Consider the following 19,717-nt stretch of genomic DNA (forward strand, 5'->3'; position numbering starts at 1 on the left):
TATTCTGACACTTATGATCACTCCCATGTGTTGCATTATTATTGTATCACTTAGTATGCATCCCTACACCCCATAGTTGAATCTTGCCTATTTAAAAACTTGATGTGCCTTTTAAGTCTGTTTTTATCTATAGGTCCTTCCTTCATTCTTTTCTTTTCCGTGTAATTTACCTGTCAAAGAACTTAGTGTGTTTGAGCTGCAGAGAAAGCCATCAGTTACCTTTCAGTTCTCCCAAAGGTTGTATGTTAATAATCTTGAAAAAACCCTTTTCTGTTCAAACTAGCTAGAGTAGGTCCCTGTGCTCAAAACTAAAAACATTCATCATAAAATATGAATAACTTCTTTAATTACAAAGTTCATTTTCTATCCATGTATGGTGGTGTACATTGTGGGATGGATTATGAGAATGAAAGTTGTTCATAACAGAATGCTTACTGATATTTTTGTTAAAAAATTAACCCAACCAAGTGTAGTGGTGAACACCTGCAATCTAGAATACTTGAGAGGCTGAGGCAGGAATATCACAAGTTCAAGACTGGTCTCAGCAACTTAGAGAGATCTTGCCACAAAAATTTGGGAATGGGGTCACTGGAGATGTAGGCCTGACAAAGCAAACCTGAGACTCTGTGTTCCGTCCTTATAGTGAAAAAGTAAAAATAAAATAAATCCATATCATGAGAAACAATATTACATCTTAGTTTTTCAATGTTATATAGACATAAAGACAATAAATCTTTCTAATAAATCTTTCTGAGTGTTTATCACTTGTTAGAGATTCATATGGCAATCTGGGTCAATGGGATTATAGTAGGTAAGCATATGTATTCTGTGGATAAAAATCTTCAAAGAAACACTTATGAGAGAAGTGTTGCAAAATTTGGACTTTTAGTGTAAATAAGGACTAAAAGATATAATAGATAATGTGAAATGGGAAGAAAAGGGACAAAAGGGAAGAAAAAGTGGTAGGGGTAGGGGAAAGGAAAGAAGGGAATGGAATTAATATGAGAAAATGAAAACAAAGACTTTGTAAATAGGGAGGGATGGAGGGGTTGAAGGGAGGAATTGGGAAAAAATAAGAACCAGGAGAGATTATGTAAAGGTGCAAATTTCCAATGATGAATGTCATTATATTGTATGCCTAAAATGTACCAATGAAATTAATTTTTAAAATTTGGACTTTTAATATTCTCAACAAAACCCAAATTATCTGTAAAATTGGAAAAACAATTGCATTTGTTCATGATACCACCAAAAGCTAGAAATAATTGTATATCTTTGTTTTCATTTTGAAATTGTCATATAGTCCAAATAAGACAGAAGATTGAACACTCAAAACATAAACAATACCCTTAGTAAAAAGCATAATTTGTGAGAAGTGACTCTGTGTAACTATTAATAGATTTAACATAGCAAAGATTAATGGAGGTGCAGAAATATTACAAGAAGAGAGCCAGAAAATGGCAAGTGAGACCTTAGCAAACAAACCATCATCATTATAATCCAAGGCCTTTGTTGGGTACTCTTATTCTTTGAGTACAAAAAGATAAATAAAGGAAGAGCCCACACAATAATCTAATAACTTCCCATGCATTTCACACGTTCTCCATTTGACCAGAGAGAGTTCCAGAAGTATCATTGTTTTAGCCAAATGTATCCTTGGCATTACCCAGAGTGGTTAAAAGCTCTTCAGTAACAGTACCTAATACAAAATAAGAAAATATTGTCAAGGTACATAATATAGAACAGGAAATTATATCTCATAATATCAATGATAGAGACTAACAGAGATGAACCTCCATTCATACATCATAAAGTAATATGAAGAGTGACCTATTCAAAAATACCTAGCTTGGAACAAATCATTCTGTATTTTACATCTATTATGTTTTGCTCAATTTATTGTTTTATTTAAAACCAAAATTCATTCGTACTCCATTAAATATTTTTAGGGCACTAAAGACAATAGCATACAGCAGAAATGACAAGTATGTGGCAGGCACTGTGTTATCTGCAGCTGTCCTATGTTCATTTCAGATATTCCTATCTGATCATAACACTCTTTGTTAAGGACCTGAGCAAAGACTTTGAATCTTTCTCAAATGAGGGCTCCAGGCAGCTAGTACTAATTGAAAAATCATAAACAATCCTCAAGATGAAGTCTATTTGCCTTCTCTGACCTAGGGTAAATAGGGAGGAAGATAACTTCATATTATTTGACAAGATATAAGCCACAAAGAGCCAAAAATAAGCAATGAGAATTTTCGTTATTATCCAGGTACAGCGGCATATCCATGTAGTCCTGGCACCAGGGAGACTGAGGCAGGAGGATCAAATGTTTGAGCACATCTTGGCTACATAGCTAGCTGCAGGCCAGCCTAAACTATGTAGTGAGACCTTTTTTTAAAAAAATTATTAATTTTGAAAAGTCTTGCTTTTTTCAGTGGTAAGACAAGAAATCAAATAGTTTATTTCCCTTAATTTTCAAGTCATATTCAATTTAATTTTCTTTACTAAATAGGGTATTTGTGTTCTATTATAGCTTGTATCTAGATATCCACCCAAAGCCTCATGCAGTCATAGGTTGGGCTTTTAGGAGGTGGCTTGATCTAGGGTTTGTGCTGCTTGAATCAAGGATGTGATGCTGGGATTGATTCATGGTGAGATGCTAGGTTTAAGGCTGCCCCACTCTGGGTGTGAGTGCTACCTGCCCCAGGAATGGGTAGCCTGAATAAGATATAAGGGACATATAGAGGGTTGTTGCTTATTGCTTGCCTCTTGCTGCTTGCTTCTTTGCTACTTCACTGCATTTTCCCTACCATGAACTGTTTCTCCTCTGCCATGCCACCACCTTTCCTTGGAGCCAGCTGACTATGGACTAAAACCTCTACAAACCATGAGCTAAATAAATCTTTCCTCCTTTAATTTTGGGTGTCAGTATCTTGTCTCAGCATCGAGAAAAGTAACTAAGACATGTTCTCATAAAGTAATATTTCATAAAAAAGTAAGGTACTGTGATATTTCCTAAAAGGTACTGTGAGTATCCTTTACAGTACATAGTTTTGAAGAAAGCACAAATGTAAAGACTAACCATGATGTATAAATGTTTAATATAAACATCTTTGAAACTATAAACTCTATTTTTACTTACTATTGAGTTTCTACTGTGAGTAGTTACTCACAGTAGAAACTATGGAGTAGTTTCTCATAGTAGTTTTTACTTTGGAGATACTGTGTACTGATTCAAAAGATGAGCTAAGGAATCCTAGTGCTGGGATCAAATCCTGGCCCCACTACTTCCCAGCTACATAGCTTTGGGGCAAGTAACTTCTCTAACCCTGAGTTTTCCTATCTGTGAGTTGGAGTAGAATATCACCTATTCTATTGTAAAGTTGTGCGTACTAATGATTATACAATAATGCAGCAATCCTATACCATCTATGTCTAGTTAACATTCCATTAATTTTAGAAATTATTATTTTTATTGCTGTTGTTCCAATACAAGGATGGTATGACTTGCCATTCTCAAATCCTACTTCAATTGTCTGGAAGAGATAGAGAATGGGGACATGAGAGGAAGAAATAGAATATATATAGCAAAATCATAGCTTTATGATATAGAATAATATCTGTTTATTGATTATAAACTGTTATATCAATTTAACTGTTATTAGATTCAAGATTAAATGGAATGATTAATAAAGTCTTCATTGAGAAGATGAAATCTGAGAAAGACCTGGAATGGTTTACATGATTTCAGTAGGGAAGAAGGAAAATAAGGGCAATCCAGAAAGAAAGCAAAGGACATGTCTGGAGAATAATGAGTCAAATGGCATAGTAATGAGTAAAGAAACAAATGTAAAAGTATGATTTAAAAAGTTGGCTGGTCCATATTTTGAAGAGCCAAGAACGCTGTGCTAAAAGCTTGAGCTTGAATAAAATGAAGTTAGAGACTCAACATGAAATCTGGAGCTAGAATTATTTTACAGTTATGAATCATAGTAGAGTTTTTTGTGAATAGCAAGACTCTTTATTCTTTTAGTTCAAATTATAGTAATATTGTTTTAGTTAACAATTTAAAATTATAATGTATTGAAAAATGTAGTTTACCTCTGAACTTATAAAATATTGCTCTAATCTTTCACCATTTGAAATGATAACCAATAAAAACAAACCATAGAAACTAATTATATATCTCTGACATTTTCAAGCATATTTATAATACCTAGATAATACTGCACATTAAAAATAACATTTTCAAAATCAAAAGATAATATCAGATACCCATCTCATAACAAGTTATTATGGAGCTCCAATTTTATATTCAGCTAAATGCTGTTATGGGCGAGTGAGTTAGAGCAATTGAGATGCATCACACTCTGTGCAAGATTTGAGTCCATTTATTTATTTTTTTAAAAAGTTAATTTTATTGGTACATTTTGGGTATACAATATAATGACATTCATCACTGGAGATTTGTAGCTTTATATAATATATCTTGATTCTTATTTTTTCCCTATTCTCTTGGTCTCCCTTCAACTCCTCCACCCCTGTCTATTTACAGAGACTTATGGATGCACATTGAGGCCATACTCTTAAGTGAAATAAAAGGCCACACATGTATAAATACTGAATAGTTTCTCTGGTGTGAGAAACTGAAAGTGTAAATAAGGATCAAAATGTATAACATATAATGTGAAATAGGAAGAAAAGGTGCAAAGGGGAAGTAGGAGAGGTAGCGGAAAGGAAAGAACAGAATGGAATTAACATGAGAAAATGAAAAAATTGAGTCCATTTATTAAAGCCTGGGACCCAGGGGAGCTAGTGCCTGGAAAGTTCTCTTGGCAATGGGGAATGGTTTGATTTCTTCTTTTAAATCATGCTTTCAGTTGGGGAGGGCTCAGGGGAGAGCAAGTGGAATCTTACAGAAGCAGAACTATGCCAGATTGGCGGGGGGGGGGCACAAGAAAGTTTCACACACTAGGTGAGGCACAAAACATCCTGCAACTGCAGCAAGTTTACTCCCAAACAGGATGCGGGGGTTTTGGGTACTTTGTCCAAGCACAAGCACTTTGCACAAGCACTTTGTGCAAGCTAGTGTTGAGGCTCAAGATGGAAACAGGTTGGCTATCACAATACCACTAGACTTGGTTTTATAAAGACTAGAAAAGGCCATATAAGCTTCTCTTCAATCACAGATAGTTACATAAATATGTGTTTAAAAAATAATAGCAAAACACCATGACATAGTGACAAAAATAAAGTAAAAAATGGAGAGAGTTAACTTCCTCATAAAGTTATATATTTTACATCCCAAGTCTCATTGAATCTGTCCATCAGCCCCATTTATGCAGGTCAGTGAGGCCATCAAGTGATTATTTTCCTAACACATGTGGCTAAGCTCAAACTCTGGAGCCAGAAGTTCAAAGGCCAGTGCTGACTCTTAGAGACTTTGTGATCTTAGACAGATGTTTAAGCCTCCTTAAGTCTAAGTCATTTCATCTGTCGGATTGATTGTGGCAGTATTTAATATACATAGATACTGTCAGGGGAAACTTAGGAGTGAAATAATAATGCCCAATTAGTGCCATATTAGGCCTAGAAGATAGCCATGACCAAAAAATCACCATCATCATCATCATCATCATCATCATCATCATCTATACTCTTAGAGATTGATTCTAGGGGAATCTCTATGTATAATTTTTACTTTTTTTTTTTTTTTTTGTACTAGAGATCAAACTCAGGACTGCTTGCCAGGCAGGTGCTGTGCTGCTGAACTAAATCCCCAGGCCCTATAATTTTTAACCTTTAGGGATGCATAATCTTCTGACCCTGAGAAGTCCTTCAATTAAATAGTGTCTCTCAGGCCCAGATGGTGGCACATGCCCATAATCCCAGCACTCTGGACCCCTGAGGCAAGAGCATCTTCAATCCCAGCCCAGGCAATTTAGCAATTTAGCAAGACTCTGTCTCATAATTTAAAATCTAAAAAAGGGCTTGTTATGTAGCTCAGTACAAAAGACCTGGGTCCCATCCCAAGTACAAAAACAAACAAAAAACCAAAAACTGCAAAAAAACCCCAAACAAAACCTCTCAAATTTAACCTATACCTTTTTAATTTATTTTGATATAGAATACTATTTTCCTCTCTTCCTTTTCTTTCTTGGTTTGTTGGTCTGTTGGTTTGTTCTTATGTAACATTTAAGGCCCTATGTCCAAAGAAAATCATTCCACAGGACATTCTATAGGAAGCACTCTATAATACTAGGATTACTCACAGCAAGCATGAGAGATTCAAAGTATAAATCAAAGTCCAAATGAGAATGAGATAGAATGAATGGGCTGTTAGCCCTTACAAAGAAACTAAACTTGATGGAAATATAGAATCTTAGACAAACAAAAAAGGCTTCCTGTTACCAGGAAGCCTACTCCTAAAATTGGTTCACCAACTGAACTATAGGGTTCTGGGTTCCTCACTTCTCCTTTTGGAGTTAGATTCCAGGTTCTTATCGAACAAAGAAGTAAACAAAATATGCAAAAAGCAGTGGCCAAGTTTATTTAAGAAAGTCCAAATTTATTTGATGTTCTGGCTTGTGTTTAAATGCCCTCTCAAAGCCTCATGCAGTTATAAGTGAGGCCTTTTCAAAGGTGGATAGATCTAGGTGCAAAGATAGGCCTGGGCACTAGGGTTAAGGGTGTGAGTGCTTTCTGCTCTAAGTAGCCTGGATAAGGAATAGAAACAGCTGTGGTCATCTCTTGTTGCTTTACTACCTTCTGTCTGCCATGAACCATTTCTCCTCTGTGATGCCTATCTTCCATGCCACCCTGCCTTGGAGCCAGCCAATTATGGGCTGAAACCTCTACAAACTGTGAGCCAAATAAACCTTTCCTTCTTTAACTGTGGGTGTTGGGTATTTTGTCTCAGAATGAGAAAATAACTAAGACAGAATTTGATATCAGAGAAGTGGGACCCTTCCTGACCATGTGGTTTAGCAGCCTTTGGAGCTGGCTTGTGGAAAGGGAAAGAGTTAGGAAAGGTTTGGAGACGTCCGGTGAAAAAGCAGAGCTGGAATGCCTTAGGGTGTAGTGTATGGGAGATTCTGGTCAGAGCGCTGAAGACCAGAAGGCTGGTAGAAATCTGCCAGTAAAGATCAGACTCAGAAGGTTTCTGCTGGGAAGAAGGACTGCATTGGCTGTTGGTCTCAAGATGATGTGTGTTATGTCTTAGCAGACAGTTTGTCTGCATTTTGCTCGTGTCTAGAGACTTTGCCTGAGACCAAGATTAAAAGCAGCAGAGTAGCTGTGCATGGTGGTGCATGCCTGTAATCCCAGCACTTGGGAGCCTGAGGCAGGAGGATCACTGTGAGTTCCAGGCCAGCCTGGGCTACATAGTGAGTTCAAGGATAGCCTGAACTATAGTAAGACCTTGTCTCAAAAAATTTAAAAAGAAAACACACATGCAAACAAACTTAGCAGCAGACTAATCTGGCATAAGAAATTTCAAGGCAGTCTAATCTTGAGGCGGTGGCATGGCTTCTACCGGGGTCTTTTAACCAGATTTATGTTGAAAATCAAGAAGAAAGAGGCCAGCAGGGTCATTTAAAACATTTTGAGTTTAGTCAGAAAGGAAGCTCCAGTAAAGCTGTGGATTACAAAGATGGAATAGAGTAGAAATTGGTCACTGTAAAGACTAGTAAGAAAAAGCAAAGTATTTCAGAAGACAACAGAAAAGATGGCCTGAGGACATCACAGGAACCAAGAGGACTCCAGCCTCTGCAGCCTCAGAGTTCTAAGAGTAAAAGGTTTTACTTGGAGAAGAGAGCCCCAGAGCACCATGTTCCAGAATGGCAGGGGCCTAGGCAAGTTGTTCCTCGGGATTTGCTTCATAGCCACTGGATCCACAGTCAAGAGAGAAGGAAGCTTAACTGCTGCTCCTAAGCCCTCTTTACAGAGCAATGACATATGTGTATATATACTAATGTATTTATATTTACACATTTATACATTTTCCTTCACATAACATCTGTATCTATATTAAGCTAAACACCAGTTCACACTGGTGTCTCAACTACAATCCATGAACATGTGAATGTTCTGCATTCCTCTTCCTTATCTGTAATCTAGGACTACAGCAGTGAGAAGCCTGGCCCCAATACCAACCACCTGATTGTTCAATTACAGTGTGTGTGTGTGCATAGCGGTATTATAATTGTTGACCTATACTCTTCTCGAGATATTACTTATCAACTAGAAGACAGTGCTTATATATAATTTTTATTTCCTTTTATTTTTACATACTGTACTCATTTTCAGGTACTTGGTTCCGTATACTTACCCTCACTCCTTCCCAAAAAGTTGTTTTATATATATGTAATACAGTTATCTTCTATTGTCACAATCTACATTATATCCCTGGGATCACCTGACATCCAAAGTGATATTTTCTCATTGTGTAAATCAAGTATTCACTCTGTATGTGGAATAGTACATATTCCACATACAGAATGTGTGTCCAGTCTTGTGGGATTGGACAACTGTTTAATGTTTGTATTGACTAATATTAAATTAACAATTGGTGTAGTTTCAATTATTCAACCCTCCTCATTCTCTTGAACCCCTGAAAAGTTTATCATACCTATAGTTGTGCCTTTCCAGGGTGTTATATAAATGAAACCATACTGCCTTTTTCAGACTAGCTTTTTCCTCAACAGCATATACATTTAAGAATTATCCTTGCCTTTTGTGGGTTATTAGCTCATTTCTTTTTATTACACGATAATATTTTAGTGTACATGTATACCAGCATTTGTTTGGGTAGTCACTTACGGAAAAATATCTCGGTCACTTCTAGGTTTTGGTATCTGTGAATCAGACTGTTATAAACATTTGTGTGCATGCTTTTCAAATCAGGTGATTAACTGTCAAAGAGTGCGTTCGCTGGATTCTATGGCAAGACTGTGTTTACTAGCACGAGCAACTGATCAAACTGTGTACCACTCTACAAGAGTACCAAGCGTACCACTCTACATTCCTGCCAGCAATGGATGCTTGGTTCCCGGCATCCTTGACAGCAGTTGGTGTAGTCTTTATCTATTTTTCTTGCATTGTCTCTTCTAATAGGAGTGTAGAGAGGGCAGCTGTAGAATACAGAGACCCCTGCAACAATTAACTTGTTTCGTGTTTTTTTTTTTCCTCCTCAGAGAGAAAGAATGGGTGGAGTCGGAGGAATCAGAGCAGTAGGGGGCAAATCGGGAGCCTCTCCCACGTTATTTGCAGGAAACAGAGCTGTAAAATGCAAAGACAAATTTCCCGTGGAGGAATCCTTCTGACAAGTTAGCTTAGCCCATCTGCGGAAACAACCTCACCGTCCCCCGTACCCCTCGGTGGAAGTGTGGCTTAGCGCTGCCAACCAGGTAGGCCTCCACCACGGGTACCTCTGGGTGTGGTGTAGTGTTCCAGCACACCTGCCGGCCAGGCAGCGCTGAGGCGGAAGGAGGCAGCACCAGGAAAGTAAACCAGGCCTGCAGCAGAAGCCCTCAGATGAAGACAAAGGCTGTTCCAAGAGTGTCCGCACCAGAAAGGCACTAACCTTGCTGGCGAACCCCCGGCGGACTAGACAGACAGCTGGCAGGGCCACGCTGACTGCCAGTCCACAGCTCTGTCCTTCCAGATCCGTGGGCCACGTGGGGCCCACAGCCTGAAACCAAGCCTGTGCCCCGAGCCTGAGCACTTTTCGCGAGTGCAGGGGAGGGGAGGTCCTGCACACCTGCTCAGGCTCACATGGGCCGCGGGGTCCACTGCTAAGCCGAGCTGAGGGACGCCACCGGTGGCTCCGTGTGCGTGTCCTTGCACAGCGTTCGTGTCACGCTGAGCCCACCGCTGCCTAGCTCTGGCCTCGCAGTAGTACAGTGCCCTTGCGTGCAAAGAAACAAGAGAACGAAACCGCAGGAGAAGCGCAAGGCGTGGGGTCACAGGGAACAGACACAGAGCCCGGACTCGTGGGTCTCCCTGCGGCCCAGGACCCACAGGTACCTCCGGAGCAGAAGGCCACTCACTCCCCAGCTCAGGTCCCTGCACCGGCACCCCTACCTGGTTTGTTTGTTTATTTGTGGTACCAGGAATCGAACTCAGGACCTTGCGCTTGCCAGGTAAGCGCAGAGCCACTGAGCTAAATCCTAGGCACCCCCACCTTGGACCCCGGAGCGTGGCCCGCGCTTCTCCCCTTGAACCCGGGAGACCTGAGATGAGTGTGGGAGGTCCGCAAGCACAACCGGGCAGAAAACAGGCTATAAGCAACAAACCTAGGCCGAGAGTTCATTAAACAGACGATACGCCACAAAAGTAACTTCAAGATTTATTTTTGCAACTTTTTGAAACAGAGAAAAGGACAGCGTCTTGGGGAAGGGCGGCGGAGGGCAGGTCCGGTGAGTGTTCACCACAGTCCCCGGAGATGAGGGGCCTGCCCGGGAAAGCCAGGCACCGCCTGGCCCTGTGAGGCTCAGGGGCCCGGCCGAGCTGCTATGGGGCCAAGTCCTCCAAGTCTTCGGGCTCACCGTTTCAGCAAGTGCCACCAGTCCTCGGAGTCCCTAGGTTGGTTGTGCTCCCCACCCACGGTCACCCGGTCCGGCTCAAAGCTGTCAACCCCCACTTGGTCCTGGTCCTCGTGGGGGCTGCTGCTCTCGCTCTCCTCGGTGCTCACTGGCCCTCCAGCTCAGCTCTGGACGCTCCAGCTCCCTGGCCCTGTGTCTCCTGTCCGGGGCCCTCGGGATAGGCGTGCTTGAAAAAGCAATTCTCTCCAAATGGGCAGCTCCCGCGGCCCTGAGCATAATGCACGCAGGCCTTGTTGCTCATTTCCTCCTTGTACTTCTGGACCAGCTTCTGCTTCTCCTCTCTGTCCTCCACCCAGTACTCGCTGGGCACGACGAAGGGCGAGGAGATGCGGCACTGGGGGCAGGCCTTGGTCACCTTGCGCTCAAAGTCCTTGGCCCGCCTCCACTGGCGAATGCACTGGAGACAGTAGATGTGGCTGCAGTTGGGGAGGATGCCGAAGCTGCGCTGCCTGGGCTGGGCTTTCTGGTACACCACCTCCATGCAGATGCCACAGGCCAAGTCCTTGCTGCGCTCCAGCGCACAGGGCCGCTCCAAGTTCCTCTCCAGGGCCTGCAGGCAAGATTTTCTGTGCTGGCTCCTCTGGGCCTCATCCGAGGGGTGCAGGGCGCGCAGCCCACACAGGTCGCAGGCGTCGCCGTGCAGGTACACGCAGCGGTCCCCGTAGCGGCACTGTCCCACGGCAGCATAGCGGCAGAGTTGCTTCTTGGTCTCCCTGAGCACGGAGCCCACCAGCAAGGGCACCTCTGTGTAGGCGGGGGCGGTGCGGCTGCGGTAGGGCTGCCCGGGCATGAACTCGACGGCTTCCAAACAATCCCGGGACCCTGGGCCTAAGGCTGGGGAGCTGGCGCCCCTGGACTCAGGCCCTCCCTGATCTGTCTTCTCCAGGAGTGGTCCGACCACAGAGGACAGGCTCCAGGCAGCGCCAAGGGGCATTTTGGCGGTTAGACCCCTAGCAGGGCCTCCTTCCCGATTCAGTGGCCTGCTGTGCTCATATCTGCAGTAGTCTCTATACAGGCAGAACCCGCTCTGGAAATACAGGCAGGCTACCCTGGAGGGAGTGCTGGAGTTGGAGGGGTCCTGCCCGGGGCGACAGTTATCTCCTCCCCTACAAACTCCAGGCGTGAAACACCTCTCTTGCCCACTCGGGAACATGCTGTTCTTGCTGCTGCTGAGGAGAGGAGCAAGCTCCCGAGTCTCGCTGGTCTTCTGCCTCTCTCTAGGTAGCTCTGGAGCAACAAAACTAAAGAAAAAGAAAGACATACAAATAAGTAACCAGAAGAGAGGCCTGGGGAGGTGGGTCTGTGTGGAGGCCAGGGCTTAACCCCCAGTCCCACACTGAGAACCGGGAGGGGCCGGGGAAGAGGAAGGAGGAGGGTGGTGAGGAAAGTACGATTTCCCAGTGATGAGCTGTGCTGGGCCATGAGGCGCAGGGCAGAAGAAGACTTTTTGCATACATTCTCCCGGTGTTTTACAGCAAGGGCCGCTGCGATGACTTCTACCTTCTTAGAGAATTCTGTTGAATTTGACTTATTAGGGAAGTTTGATAGAGCTTAATTTTTCTAAGGTAGCACGGATATTTACTAGGTAGCATAAAATTCTCCACTCTTAAGGTTTCAATCATTGTACAAATTCCCAATGATGAATGGCATCACATTGGGCACCTAAAACGTACGGATAAACTTAATAATAAAAAAAAAGATCAAAAACGTGGACGATGACATGTCGTCCCGGACAGAACCAAAGGGCAGTTTTTGTCTGCACTGTGTCAAGTGGGTGACCTTTTGAATCTGAAGTAAGACAAATGGCCAATGACAGCTTCAGAATTTCACTGATGTCTCTCGAAAAAACATTATTGCAAACTGTATCCCAGCAGAAGTAGTTTTTTTAAAAATAAAAATGAATTATTCATGAAAAAGCACTTCATCTCATACCGTACCTGCTGTGAAGGTTTTTCATTGCTTATTAGAAAGCGTGCAAAAACTGGGCAATTAAACCTTCACTATCCAATTTTTTTTTTTTTTTTTTTTTTTTTGCTTTGCTCCTGCCTTATAATGAATCATAGGAAGGGCAATGACAGACATATATATGTATTCCTAGAACATGAAAAAGAAATTAATTAGTAGTGAAAAGGTCACTGAGAAGATCAGAGGAAGACTTTGTGTGGCATTTAGCCAGAGGTTTAAAAGGGGAGGGGCACGTTCCTTAATCCGATTGACTCTTTTACCTATCGCACTTGCAGTTTGTTAGTAGCAGTTTACAATTCGTTCATACCTCCTTCGCCAAAATTTGATAGCCCTGGCCCACAGCAACAGTCACAGCATATAATCTCCCACATTCCCTATTCAGGGGATGTCTGGCTTTGTAGGTATCTCAGTTAGTCAAAAGGTAGGAGTGGGATTGTATGAGTCAGCGCTGACTAGAGAAAACAGAGTTAGTATAAGATATATAAGAGTTCACAAAATTGGCTTACAGTGGCCGCTCTCGGTGTTGGGTGTTGAGGGACGCAAAAGGTCTGTCTGAGGACTGAGGATCCGAAGGCCTGGAGCTCAGAGTAGGGTCCCGTGAGCGTCGGTATCAGAAGGTCTGAGGGTCCCTGCTGGAGGCTGAAATGTCCTTGCTAGAAGGAAGCCAGGAGGTGGCGTGCCCGAGGTCAGAGCAAAGACTGGAGCTGTTCTGAAGGATGTGAACAACGCTTCCTTCTTGGCTTCCCTTTTATACCATTCTAACCCTAACCCTCCCTAGGGTGGGTGGTCCAGGCCCAGATAACCCTCCCTAGGGTGGGTTGTCCAGGCTCAGATAACCTCCCTAGGGTGGGTGGTCCAGGCCCAAATAACCTCCCTAAAGTGGGTGGTCCAGGCCCAGATAACCCTCCCTAGGGTGGGTGGTCCAAGCCCAGATAACCCTCCCTAAGGTGGGTCTTCCAGTCCCTGAACTGTGCTGAGCCAATATACTCAAGTGTTACTCGCTCAAATTGAAGGGAGCAATTAACATTTATAGGGGCCTCTTCACCCTGAGTTCAAAAATTTGATCATTTTTATCTTGAGGATTTCAGAACACTCTGAAGACATTTTGGCTTAAAGAGGAAAACAATTAAAAGCCACATGAGCTTCGCTAGAAAACATGCTCATAAAAATAAATCTCACTCACAAGCATATTTCTATTTTACAGTTAGTAAAATGCAGATTTAAAACATCACGTATTTCTAGTATCCATTGGCCAGGAGTATCGTTTTACTTGTGCCTGCCATACAACTTATAATTTCAAACATTTGCATTACAGACACTCATACATTCATTTTATTATTTACTCATTGTTACCGGTTGTGTGTCGATGTCCTCTCAAAGCCTCATGCTGTTTTGGGTGAGATTTTTTCAGAGGTGGCTGGACCTAGAGCATGACACCGGGATCATCAATTCAGAGTGCTATTCGAGGGCCCCGGAGCACCAGGATTAGAGTTGTGAGTGCTCCCCAGCCCCAGCCCTGTGAAAAAGATAAAAGGGCCAGAAAGAGGCAGCTAAATTCTCTCACTGCCTTTGCTGCCTGTGCCTGCCATGGGCTGCTTCTTCTCTCTGACACCCCTGTGCCACGGGCCTCTCTGCCTTCGGGTCCCATTACGGACTGAGACCTCTGCAGCCTGTGGCCTTTAACTTTGGGTCCTGGGTGTTTCGTCTCAGCAAGGAGAGAAAAGCAACCAAGACAGAATTTGATATCAGAGAAGTGGGGTCGTTCCTGGGACTGCACCTGACCGCGTGGTGTAGCAGCCTTTGGAGCTGGCTTGCTGGAAAGGAAAGAGTGACAAAAGGTTCAGAGATGTGGGCTGAAAAACTAGAGCCGGAACGCCTCAGGGTGTGCTGCATGGGAGATCCTGGTCAGAGCTCAGAAGACCAGAAGGCTGGTAGGAATCCTGCCAGTAAAGGCCAGGCTTAGAGGGGGGCTTGGTGGTGCAGGCCTGTATTCCCAGCACTAGGGAGGCTGAGGCAGAAGGATTGGATCTCGGCAGGTTCCAGGCCCACCTGGGCTACACAGTGGCTTCAAGGCCTGCCTGAACTACACAGAGGCACCCTGTCTCACAAAAGCTAAAAATGAGAAAATGAAAATTAAAAACGCCCAGGCTTAGGATTTTCTGCGGGAAGAAGGACCCTAGTGCCTTTTGGACTCCAGACAATGTGTGTTATAACTCGGCAGAAAGTTTGTCTGTGTTTTCCTTGTGTCCAAAGACTGCCTGTGACCCTGATTAAGGATGGCCCACTCAGTAATCTTGCAGAAGAAGTTTCAAGGCAGTCTCATGTTGAGGCAGTGATGCAGCCACTCTTGGGGACTTTTAGGCAGATCTATGTTGAGGATCAAGAGCAAAGAGGCCAGCGGAATGATTTTAAATATGTTGAGGTTGACCAGAACGGAAGCTCCGGTAAAGCTGTGGCCTGCAAAGATAGAGCAGAGCAGGAGAACAGAAATGGTGGCCTGAGGGCATCACAGGAAACAGCAGGATTCCACCCTTTGTAGCCTCAAAATTGCAAAAATGAAAGACACTCCTTTGAGAAGAGAGCCCTGGAGCACCATGTTCCAGAATGGTAGTGGCCCGGGCAAGTTGTTCCTTGGGATTTGGTTCACAGACACTGGACCTCTGTAGCCAAGAGAGATGGAAGCCTGGCTACTGCTCCTCCGCCTGGCAGCAGACCTCGGTGTCATCCACTTTGTTTTGGCTTCCACCCAGATTCTGGAAGAAGGCCCGAGAGGCCAGGCAGCGTGCCCCTGAGAGGGTCACGTGTAGGATGGGGAAGGTGCAGTGGTGACCTCAGAAGCCAGGAACGTGGATTACCTGAGGAAAGCTGGAAGGAGGGAGCAGAGCCCGCCCCAGAGAGAAGCCATGGGAGCTACAGTGTGCCTTAGGGGTGGAGCCACTCAAGCCCTTTGGAGTTCACAACTTGCTACAGATTGCCAGGAATGGTGGAAGTGGAACTCTGGGATGTAATGTTTGTCCTGCTGGATTTTGAACTTACTTTGTTCCTAGTCCCTTGTGTCCCCCTGTTTGTGACTTTTGGAATGGAAATGTCTATCTTGTGCCATTGACATGTTGGAAGGGTTTAACTTTCTCTGCATGTGCAAAGGGGTGTGCAGCTAAGACTTTGCCTTAAATCTCAGAGGAGACCTTGGACTTGGACTCTTCAGCAACACTGAAACTGTTAGGACTTTGACAAGGCTTGGAGATGGACTAAATGCCTTTTGCATAAAGGGATGTGCATGAGTCTTTGGTGGGCCGGGTCCCATATGTGATAGCCTATTTCTAGATGTCCTCCCAAAGCCTTTTTCCATCATAGATGGATCTTTTTCAGAAGTGCCTGGATCTGAAATGTGTGATGCTGGAACTTATTCATGGTGCAATGCTAGGATCAAGGGCCCTAGGATTGAGAGTGTGTGTGCTGTTCAGCCTAAGTTGCCCAGATAAGATATAAGGGATACAAAGAGTTGTCATCATCCATATTGCTTTGGTACCTTCTGCTAACCATGAATTGTTTCTTCTCTGCAATGCCCCTCTGCTGTGTTTCCCTGCCTTGGAGCCAGCTGATTATGGACTGAAAGCTCTACAAACTGTGAACTAAATAAACCTTTCATGCTTTAACTGTGGGTGTGGGGTATTTTGTCTCAGCAATGAGAAAAGTAACTAAGAGATTCAAGAAAGTAAAAGTGAATAGTGGGAAGAAACTGGATCTGCAGAGCAAATGTGAGCCCATTATAAGTGGAAAAAGCAAGATAAAACAACACCCTGGATAAAGCAGGGGTCATCATGAGTAAAAGCCAGGCTATCAAGTTCTTGTGGCACCTGACCTTTATGCTGTCCAAATTTTGAGGAAACCCAGGAGAACTTCTGCATATGGTTCCTGAGAGGCAGGGTTGGGATGCCATGCCTCAGGCGGATCTCAGGTTAAGGCCATCCTATGGAAACCCTGCTCGAGTTCTCACAAAAAGTCCATATGCAGGGCTTTGGGAATGGTTATACACATGTGTCCAGGATCTTGTAGTCAACAGGTCACACCTACTTTCCCAGCCTGCTTTGTCATGCTTTAATCTCCTATGTCATCACCACAAGCTGGATGAATGTAATTTAAATGGACAGTTTGTAAATATAATAATAATGAACATCATACCAGATATGATGACTATTGTGGCTTGTGTCTAAATGTCCCCCCAAAACCTTGTACAGTCTTTTCCTGAGGTGGCTGAATCTGGAATGTGTGACCCTAGGATTAAGGGTGTGTGATTGCTAAACCACTACACCTGAGTAATTGGTTTGGCACCACTCTAATCCTGGTAGTCTGAGTAAAATAAAAGGAGCAGAAAGACACTGTTAAGGTCCCTTGCTGCTTTTTGCTGTCTTCCGCTGCCATGAACTGTTTCCCTTGTTGCCTTTGCTGCCTTGTGCACACCATGTTGTTCCTCCTCTCCAAGGCAGGTTTGCCGTTCCTGTCTTGGAGCCAGCCAATTACGGACTGAATCCTCTAGGAACTGTAAGCCAAATAAACCCTTACCCCTTTAACTTTGGCTGTCAGGTATTTTGTCTTAGCAATGAGAGAAAAGTAACTAACACAATGACTAACATTCTAAATATATCACATTCGTTACCCTTAATCTCATCTAGAAAGTGAAAAAACTGTTGAAGTAGACTAGGACCAAATTTCCAAGACTGTGAATGCCAACTCATACAGTTGCCTTACTGACAAAATTCCTAGAGAATTGAACTATTCGATCATTCAGAAGTCACTTGTAGAAAATTGATCACCAATGTAGTATGTGATTGCTACATACGAAAGCAGAGAATTTGTGTACTAAAAATAAACCAGAAAGTAGTGAACAGGAGGGAGAAGAATATAGGCAGGGAGACCAGAAAGCTAGTTATCCTAAGACTCCAAGTGTAAGGCATGGAGACAAGGCAAAGAATTAAATGAAAAGTCCATTCTGGATATCAGTGGTTAAGGGAGTGATAATTAAGACTAAGAATACCTGGGGCCGGGAATTTAGCTCAGTGGTTTTGTCACCTGCTGCGCAAGTGCAAGGACCCGAGTTCGATCCCCGGTACCAAAAAAATAAAAAATAAATAAAAAAGACTAAGAATACCTAGGAAGCATACAGCAGGTATTTAAACTGCAGGTATTAATACATCAGGGTTTGAGAACCTGGTTTAATGTACCTCAGTCAACATTTTATTGAACTTAAGGAAAAGACAATATCAGAATGTATCTTGTTTCATGCAGCTTTTCATTCAGAAATCTGTATTATTATGTGTATTGGGTCAAACATCAAAAAAGTTTAAGAGCTTATGCAACTAAGGAATGAAAGAAAGCACTTTAGGTCAGAAAAACTGATGGGAGAATTTTAAAGAGAAGATATCATTTTTAACAAACAATGATTCATCGCATTTTTGCATGGAGTAGGTCAATCAGAAAAAAGCAGACACTAGACTGTAGAGGAATACGTTTATTATTTTTATTCATACAATATTATCTTGGTAAACCAATGCAGCCCAATTATGTGTAAAGTTCACTGAATATTTTGAATTACTTTCATGTCTCTAGTAGACTTTTCTCCTTTTAACTAAATTCCTTTCAGTTGATATTAAGCTAATGTTTAAGACTTCCAGGGTACACTATTAAGAAAATTTTTCATTTAAGAAAACATGATTCTTGAAAACCAGAAAATAAATCATGGTACCAACATGTAGACACTGTCCTTAAAATGTAGAAACCGTCCTTAAAATTAAGGTCTAGTTTTATTCATACCAAAAGTGTCTGGCAAAGCCAAAGCTACACTATTTTTCCAAAAACTGTACCTAGGTGTATTTTTATTCCCCCCTCCATTAAAATACTACATAAGACACAATTATTTTAAAATAATATTAAAATATTGCTCCATGTTAATAAGAAATAAGGGACATAGCTGCTTTGTCAGTAGTCTGTGTTTTACTTTACCATTTTACAAGATATTTGACCATCTTTAGTAGTTTATACATATAATGTACATATTTCAACAAATATTAAATTCAAAGAAAATGTATGCAATTTCTAATATGTAGAGGTGTAAATGGAAGCCATTAGGAACAGCTTCTGGAAAAACAGAAGATTCAGAAAAGCACAAGCTTTTTTAACCTTTTCCATTCTCTTTCTTCCTGCCTGAAATATAGATGAGATCCTGGAAATAAAACATTTATCTTGCAACCTAGAAGTGACCGGCATGATACAAAAAGCCACATGAAAAGAACTGGAACTTGTGTTCATAATGGAACCTATGACTTAACTGCCTATCTGTGGATTTCTTACTAAATAAGTAAAATTGAACTCTTTTTTTTATAAGGTATGGTACAAAGCCTCTTGTAATTAGCCAATGCAAAAACTATTTCATTACTATAGCACACTAATTGACTTAGCAGAGATTAATATTTAAAACAATATAAGAAAAAATGTTCTGAATAATAATTTAACCAAAAATTGTAACCTAAAATGTTACATATTGGGCATTTAGAGATGTATTAATTAGGGTTCTCAAGAGAAATAGAACCAATAGAGAGATACATAGGTAAGTAGGTAGATAAATAGAAAGAAAAACAGATACATAGACAGATTAATCCATAAATACATAGGTAGAGATGGACAGAGAAAGCCCACAGAATTAGAGTAGTGTCCTTGAGGCTAAGAAGTCTCATCTGTAAGCTGGAGATCCAGAAAAGCCAGGCTGAGTCCCAAGGAGTGAAAATAAGGGAAACTGATGGCATAAATTTCAGTTTGAGGGCAGATGAGATAAGAAGTCATAGTCTATAAACAGTGAGGGGAAATAAGGGACAAGTTTCTCCTCCTGCCTTTTGTTTTATTCAAGTCCTCAGTGGGTAGAATCATAGCTACCCACACTGGGGAAGGTCACCTAATTTACTGAGTCCACTGATTCTAATGTTTATTTCATCCAGAAATACCTTCACAAATACAACCAAAAATAATATTTAACCTAGATACCCTTTGGTCCAGTCAATTTGACACATAAAATTAATGAGCATAGGCCATTTCATTATAGCATAAGTCAGTGGTGATGAACCTATAGCACAGGTGCTGCAGTGAGCTGT

General features: G+C 42.3%; 1 pseudogene; it reads right to left on the minus strand.

The window, feature by feature from the left end:
• Nucleotides 1-10,341: 10,341 nt before the first annotated feature.
• The window catches only part of LOC147826591 (E3 ubiquitin-protein ligase makorin-1 pseudogene), a 130,071-nt pseudogene continuing 120,695 nt past the window's right edge, over nt 10,342-19,717 (minus strand).

The sequence above is a fragment of the Heterocephalus glaber genome, unplaced genomic scaffold (genome assembly GCF_053883595.1).
Source record: "Heterocephalus glaber isolate CG9 unplaced genomic scaffold, H.glaber_assembly_v1.0 deba00001465, whole genome shotgun sequence".
NCBI lineage: Eukaryota > Metazoa > Chordata > Mammalia > Rodentia > Bathyergidae > Heterocephalus > Heterocephalus glaber.